This window comes from Spinacia oleracea, chromosome 3 (genome assembly GCF_020520425.1).
Source record: "Spinacia oleracea cultivar Varoflay chromosome 3, BTI_SOV_V1, whole genome shotgun sequence".
NCBI classification, from domain to species: Eukaryota; Viridiplantae; Streptophyta; class Magnoliopsida; order Caryophyllales; family Amaranthaceae; genus Spinacia; species Spinacia oleracea.
In genome coordinates, this window is record NC_079489.1 from 78,649,361 (window position 1) to 78,657,676 (window position 8,316).

The 8,316-nt window shown below is 35.6% G+C and overlaps 1 long non-coding RNA gene across 1 annotated transcript; it reads right to left on the reverse strand.

The window, feature by feature from the left end:
- Positions 1-5,445: 5,445 nt before the first annotated feature.
- Positions 5,446-7,227, reverse strand: LOC130469138 (uncharacterized). The gene is made up of 3 exons (XR_008929511.1): positions 6,679-7,227; positions 6,209-6,273; positions 5,446-5,502 (listed from the first exon to the last, which is right to left on the reverse strand). It is a non-coding gene; the product is annotated as an uncharacterized lncRNA (long non-coding RNA).
- Positions 7,228-8,316: the final 1,089 nt, after the last annotated feature.

Consider the following 8,316-nt stretch of genomic DNA (forward strand, 5'->3'; position numbering starts at 1 on the left):
GGAGAGGAAGGGAGGGTGGCTGGGGTGACTCGACGCCGGATGTCGACGGTGATGGCGGTGGTTTGGCGGCGGGAGAACAGCGAGGGAGCGAGAAATTGAGGCACGAAGTGGGCGAAAAAGGGGGAAATTCGGGGGTGTTTCTGGGCGGAGGTAGGGCGTCTCGCTGAGTTATTTTGGGACGGTGGTTGATTGGAAAAGGTGATGAAGGTGGCTGGAGGTGGTGGTGGTTGTCGTGGTTGTTGTTGGTGGTGCGAGCAAGGAAAGAGAAAAAGAAACAGAGGAGGGAGTATGGGAATTCGTGGGATAGGAGAGGGGAGACGGTGGGGCGTGTGGTGGTGCTGGCGGGGGTCGACGGTGGTTGGGGTGGTGTTGATAGTTGTGGACAGTGGTGGTGTTGGGTGGCAGCATCGGTGGTGTTTGGCAGTGGTGGTGGGTGGTTCAGTTTAGAGGAAACAGAAAGGAAAAGAGAATTGGAAATTGATTTTGGGTGCGGAAACAAAGTGGCAATTGTCTGATTTAAAACTAAGAAGAGTGAAGAAGAAGGTTCAGCCCTTGGGGATCAAGCAAATAAACCAAGACTGAATTGGGAGGAAAAGGGGAAGGAAGGAAAATGCTCCTTCTTGTTTTGTATGTGGAAAGCAAGGGAAGAGAAGCAAAAATGGAATCTTGCTATTACAAGGGCAATTTCGTAATTTCACAATATTAGGCCAAAGTTCAGAAATTGTTGTAATTTTCAGAAATTTAATTATAAAAAAAAATGCTTAACTAAATTAATTCTTTGTAAAATATCGTTAACGAAAGTAACTAAATTAATTTTATTTTATAAATTTATCGTTTAAAATAAATCGTAAAAACGTTTAAATTAACTAGATTAGTTTATTCGTAATTATTTAAAACGAAATCAAGCTAATAAATATTTTTAATTTTGATAAATCAAGTTTAAAAATTTCGGGGTATTACACTCTTACCCCCTTAGAAAAAGTTTCGTCCTCGAAACTGGAGCTCAGTCAAACTTGCCATTCTTAGAAATCTTACATGACATACTTAATCGTTCTATTCGACATTCATTGAAAACATAAATGTCATAACAGTCACTTGATTTCACGCCTAAGCATGGTTGATACATTACACATTCACATAAAACGTAGAGATTCGTACATCATATAGTTCTTAGGCAACTATTTGAAGATATTTCGCTTTCATTTGCTATTGGGCTTCTTTGCTGCAGGAATCTTGTCGTTAACCTTCATTACTTGATTCGTTTTGATTTCGAACTTCGATCTTTTCTTCTACGCTAAATAACTTTGTTGACTACGTTTGTTGCAGGGGTTCGAATTCAATCATGCGACTAGGAATACATCGTTAGACATACGACTTTGTTACTAATCCTTTATATTCTAAGTCGACAAACCTCGAATTTTGAGGATAATGCCAAGCCATCAAGCGTGCCTTTACCAGAAACAATCTAGCTCGCAGAAAACTTAGTTCAGACTACCTGGTTTTACTGACAGGTCATTTTGTCGATATTCCATTCTCAATTCCATTGCATTCCTCAATCATTCATAATTCTTTTCGAACTTCATAACATTCATTGATATCATCAACCCGATAGACATACTAATTCTCGATAACTTATTTTGGTAAGATCCTCAAAGCCTCATGTGTAAACTCAACTCCATCTTTTCACCATAAATCATGTTGGGTTCCGCATAATATTCTTGCATACCTTTAAAATTTCTAACTTAGGTTCCCTAATATATCTGAATATACACTTAGGTACTTACAACAAAAAAAACAATCATTATGAATGGTGCGGGAAGGTAACTCGAAAATCAACCATAACTTGAACGCTTTGAAACCTTGAATAACCTTGATTTAATTTGTGATTCGCCACTTATAAAATACAAACTCGTGTTCTTTCGGTACTTTATCATTCAACCTTATTGATAGACCAATTCTTGATAATTTCTTGGCTTCCTTAATAGAGGCATATCAATCATCCTTTAGTCCTTCAACATGCGTTTCCTTGATTTCACTTCAAAATAATGGTGTTCAACATCTTCTCTGCTAATTCAAATTCTTTCAACAATAGAGGGCTCAGCCCAAATTACGTGACTCGATCCTTTAACATAGCCTGGTTGAGATTTCTACATATACTCAAAATATATGGTAGATACTTTAGCATGGATTAGTCTAGGTTGTTCACTCTAGATTGCCATTTCATAGCCTTCGAAACTACTTCCTTGCCAACTTGACATATTTCAAAACTTCATGAACTCCTGTATTTTCCTCAAATTTGCTCCTTAGGGGTTCTCCATAATTCTTAAACTATCCATAGGTAGGTTTACCAAATGTATCAAAGCACGGGTCTTAATTGTGATTCACCAAGATCTCACATACAATTGATAATCCCAAAATGATTTCAGCTAACTTTATGGTATTTAGTTTACAACTTCTAGTATATTCTTACTAGTTCAACGAACCTTCAAAAATACTTTTGTACCAATTCCATTGATACCAGATGTATGACGCATAATGGTAACTTATCTTGATCCTCTATAACACTCATACTTTATCATTTCTTTGCACATAAGATCGGGGTTCTCAAGTGACTTCTTTATGTTATCGTTCTTCAAATGATTACCTCAAATTAACTCATCTCACGACATAGTGATAGGGTGAAACCTAAAATCTTGTTCGCTCTAAAGGGTTCTATCATATATCCTCTTTGAAATGTATTCGAGCATTTACTATAGGCAACTAAAATTTTCCTTTCCCTGGTTGTCTGATAAGCTTCCAATTTCAATCTTTTGTCTCTTAGTCATCGGAGTAATTTACTCCTATTCTTTCATACGCATAAATGTCAATCTTCTTCATAATCTCCAACCTATCATCCTTTCATTACATCCTCTAAATATGCCTGAACTTTCAGGTTACCTAGTACTCACTATCCTACTCATGTCAACCGAATTGGTATAAATTAGAAACATGTATAACTAATAATAAATGAAGGAATACCAACGAGTATCATACAGAATAATTAGAAAAGAGAATTACAAGGACCACTGGTAACATTTCTGCCTTTTTCATGTGGTTTTGCCATAGAATCTACTCCAATCATGGGTTTCTGAGGAATGCTAACAATTTCATTGGTTCTATGTTCGTTGTCAATAGACGATCTTTTAATACTCATAGTTAACAATAGAGGTTTGGGATAATCTCGAACGCAATGGTCATGACTTCCATAACAAATATTTCCTTAGTCTCATCAATCAAAGTTGGTCTCGGTATTGACTTAACACATTTGAATAAACATTTCCTTTATTCTTAATAACTTAACTTCTAGGTTTTACAGATCATCTTGGTTGGCCCGGAAAAAGTATGATCGGGTTTAGGTAAGATTTTGGCTTAAAACATCTACAATAACATTAGCTTCTCTAGTAGGGTATTGTATACTAAGATCATAAGTATGGTAGTTCTATTCAAGGACTTTGAGTTGGAGAAAAACATCATATATGACCTTCCTTTTCCATTTTGACACATCCTATTCCATATTTAGAAATATTACTATAAACAACAAATCTCTCAGTTCCAAATGGAAGGCAAGGATATAGGCAATTGTGATACGTCTCTTAAGTTCTCGAATTGCAGATTCACAATCATCATTCCCCACAAATTGATATTCTTTCTAACCAATCGGATTGTGGGTAAGGCAACCTTAGAGAAATCTTAAATAAATCTTCGATAATCTTCAGCTAAACCCATAAAATTTCATACTTCAGGGACATTGGTTGGTCTAGGATATTCAACAATTGCTTTTACTTTCTCATGACCAATAGATACACCTTTCTCAGAAATAATATGACCTAAAAACGATATTTCCTTAAGCCAGAATTTACACTTTGACAACTTAGCACATAATTGGTTTTCAATCAACATATCCAACACTTTTCTCAAATGCTCCTCATGTTCCTTATTACTCTTAGAATATACCAAAATATCATCAATGGAAACAACTACAAACTTACCAAGGTATGGTTTGAAAATGCAGTTCATTAAATCCATAAATACAGCTGATGCATTAGTTAACCCAAAAGGTAATACAACAAACTCATGGTAACCATAGTTGGTTCTAATAGTTCTCCTTGAAATATCCTCAAGTTTAATGCAAAGTTGATGGTATCACGACCTCAAATCTATTCTTGAAAATACTTTCGTACTTTGAAGTTGGTCAAACAAATCATCAATGAGAGGTAAATGATATTTGTTCTTAATAGTAATCCCATTTAACCCTTTATAGTCTATGAATAACCTCAAAGTTCCATCATTTTTCCTCACAAATATGATAGGGCTCCCAAAAGTGAAGCACTCAGTTGAATATACTCTTATCCAAGTAAATCATCTAATTATTTCTTCAATTCATTGCAACTCAGTTGCTGTCATTCTATAGGTGCTTTAGGAATCGGGGTGGATCTTGTAATTACTTTAAGGCTAACGTTTAATTCTCTCGGTGGAGGCATACTAAGTTCTCTTCTGGAAAACATATTCACTAACGATAGTTGTGTCAGTGAGTGGTGATCGACAACACTACAAGGATAACCAGAAATCACCATTGGTCATTTTAGGAGCTTTCAAAGCGGTGACAATTTGCATCGTTGGTTTTCTTACAAACAATGCAATCATATCCTCATTTGGCGTTTTGGTCACACTATGCCTCAAACAATTAATATTAGCTTCACATTCAACCATTTTATTCCCAAAATTACATCAAATCTAGATAGGTCAAAGGATAATAAAACTCAAATTTCTCTAACATCATAGGACAATTTCTATGTCACAATTTCTCTACTAGAAAATAAAACATTCATAACTGCATCGATATGGGCATAATGCACGTGGGTCGTATGGTTATCATGTAAACATGGTGCTCGTTGCGAGCCCTTGGGAACATCATTAGTGGCCTCGATAGACAACATTTAGCATAATATGTCTCAACAAATTGAAGCAACTAAATCGTAGAAAACAAACCCGTTCATCCCGTTCCTACACTCACACTCATATTCATTTTAGCTTAACAAAATTGTAAGAGTATTCATTTTTCAACTTATTCTTTAAAACTCTTTGCGTAAAGCCTAATGAATCTAATTACGCGCCAAAACCCGTGAGGTTTAGCACTAATGGTCCAGAACCTTGGCTCTGATACCAAACTGTAACACCCCGACCTCTAATTCAATTATTAAAGCATACTTAGCAGCGGAATTAACTTAATTCGGTCGGGGCATTACCAGCCATAACTCCCTTTTGGGAGTTACAAGGCAACCATCAATCATAAGCTATTAAATCCTCCAAAATTAACATAATAATCCTTTATATTCCCAAAGTAAAAGTACATAACTTACTAAAAATCTTTAATTAAACTATTAAAACTTAAAACATAAACTAGGTGGAAATTATTAAAGTGAAATCCTCGCCACTACTCGTTCCCATCGTTTCCAGCAGTACCTAAAACAGAAAACAAAAACGGTGAGCCAAAGACTCAGTAACGAACTATTCTAGCAGCGTAAATTCATTTCAATTCATTTTATTTAATAACACAGGGAGAATAGAATAATGTAAAACATTTTATAAAGTCCTTTATTAAATTCATTCATAGTTTTTAGGGTGCACATGCTAGCCGTAGCAAGTATGACATGGTGGAACGTCTTCCACGATGGACCGCTGTCCATAAAATATGGGGCCTTGGCCTGAAAACATGAGAGCCTTGGCTCAATGGGCGGATGCCCCATGGGTACATGCATGACCGAGAATAGTAACCTGTGAACATATACTGCCAAACAGACTAGGTCTTTCACTTTCCTTTATCATGTTTCGTTTAATTTTACATTTTAGCCTTTTTAATTCAGTTGAAGTAACATAATTCTTTTGGATCATGTGATCCAAATAAAACATCAATTAGATCCTGAGATCAATAAAATATCATTTCTTTCCTGCCATCATATAAACATCATTTCTTTCTTGGTTTCTTATAAACATAATTTTATAAGAATTTCAATCAAATCATATTATAATAAATAATTCAATCAAATCACATTTCATTTCCCGCAATTCATAAAACATGTTAAAACATTCAGTTCATAAATCAATCATAACGTTGTAATTTCATTATCGCATTTATAAGGGAATTGCGGGTACTAGCAATAGCCGTTACCTCACTTCTACGATTTTGCTAAGGATTTTCCTTGGTTCGTTCGTCTTGAGCTCCGAGTCCAATTTCTTTCAAAATAATAAATCATTTAATTAGTACTAGATCGATAAATAATTTAAAATCGATATTTTATAAAATCATAAATTTTATAAGTAACGAATTTATAAATAACGAATTTTAATAAAATATAACTTCGAATTTCAACGAAATATTATTATTAATCGAATTTTCAATCGAAATACATATATATATTTTATAAATCAATTTTTCATGGAAATATTATTTAAATTTCATTTTTTTATTAATTCAAGCTAGTGACTTTATTTTAGTAAAACCGAAAATTAAATATATACATTTTTCTTCTTGAAAATAATAAACAATTTTATTAGAAAATAACTAAGTTATCCAAATTTATTAAGGCAAACAAATTAATAATGAGAAAATCTGAAAATGCAATTCAGATCTTAACTTACCAAAGGCCCAATTCAATTGGCCCAACCTTAAATTGGGTTTGAATGTAAAAAAATAAAAACCAAAGTTTTAAAAATTGAGTTTCTTGTTTTTGGTTCCTGGGAGAAGGGCACGAGCAGGGGGGAGGGGGTGCACGGCCACACAGGGGAGTACGAAGGGAGGAGGAGAGGAAGTGAGGGTGGCTGGGGTGACTCGACGCCGGAGGTCGACGGTGATGGCGGTGGTTTGGCAGCGGGAGAACAGCGAGGGAGCGAGAAATTGAGGCACGAAGTGGGCGAAAACAGGGGAAATTCTGGGGTGTTTCTGGGCGGAGGTAGGGCGTCTCGTCGAGTTATTTTGGGACGGTGGTTGATTGGAAAAGGTGATGAAGGTGGCTGGAGGTGGTGGTGGTTGTCGTGGTTGTTGTTGGTGGTGCGAGCAAGGAAAGAGAAAAAGAAACAGGGGAGGGAGTACGGGAATTCATGGGAGAAGAGAGGGGAGACGGTGGGGCGTGTGGTGGTGCTGGTGGGGGTTGACGGTGGTTGGGGTGGTGTTGATGGTTGTGGACAGTGGTGGTGTGATTTTGGGTGCGGAAACAAATTGGCAATTGTCTGATTTAAAACTAAGAAGAGTGAAGAAGAAGGTTCAGCCCTTGGGGATCAAGCAAATGAACCAAGACTGAATTGGGAGGAAAAGGGGAAGGAAGGAAAATGCTCCTTCTTGTTTTGTACGTGGAAAGCAAGGGAAGAGAAGCAAAAATGGAATCTTGCTATTCCAAGGGCAATTTCGTAATTTCACAATATTAGGCCAAAGTTCAGAAATTGTTGTAATTTTCAGAAATTTAATTATAAAAATAAAAATGCTTAACTAAATTAATTCTTTGTAAAATATCGTTAACGAAAGTAAATAAATTAATTTTATTTTATAAATTTATCGTTTAAAATAAATCGTAAAAACGTTTAAATTAACTAGATTCGTTTATTCGTAATTATTTAAAACGAAATCAAGCTAATAAATATTTTTAATTTTAATAAATCAAGTTTAAAAATTTCGGGGTATTACACTCTTACCCCCTTAGAAAAAGTTCCGTCCTCGAAACTAGAGCTCAGTCGAACTTGTCATTCTTAGAAATCTTACATGACATACTTAATTGTTCTATTCAACATTCATTGAAAACATAAATGTCATAACAGTCACTTGATTTCACGCCTAAGCATGGTTGATACATTACACATTCACAGAAAACATAGAGATTCGTACATCATATAGTTCTTAGGCAACTATTTGAAGATATTTCGTTTTCATTTGCTATTGGGCTCCTTTGCTGCAAGAATCTTGTCGTTAACCTTCATTACTTGATTCGTTTTGATTTCGAACTTCGATCTTTTCTTCTACGCTAAATAACTTTGTTGACTACGTTTGTTGCAGGGGTTCGAATCCAATCATGCGACTAGGAATACATCGTTAGACATACGACTTTGTTACTAATCCTTTATATTCTAAGTCGACAAACCTCGAATTTTGCGGATAATACCAAGCCATCAAGCGTGCATTTACCAGAAACAATCTAGCTCGTAGAAAACTTAGTTCAGACTACCTGGTTTTACTGACAGGTCATTTTGTCGATATTCCATTCTCAATTCCATTGCATTCCTCAATCC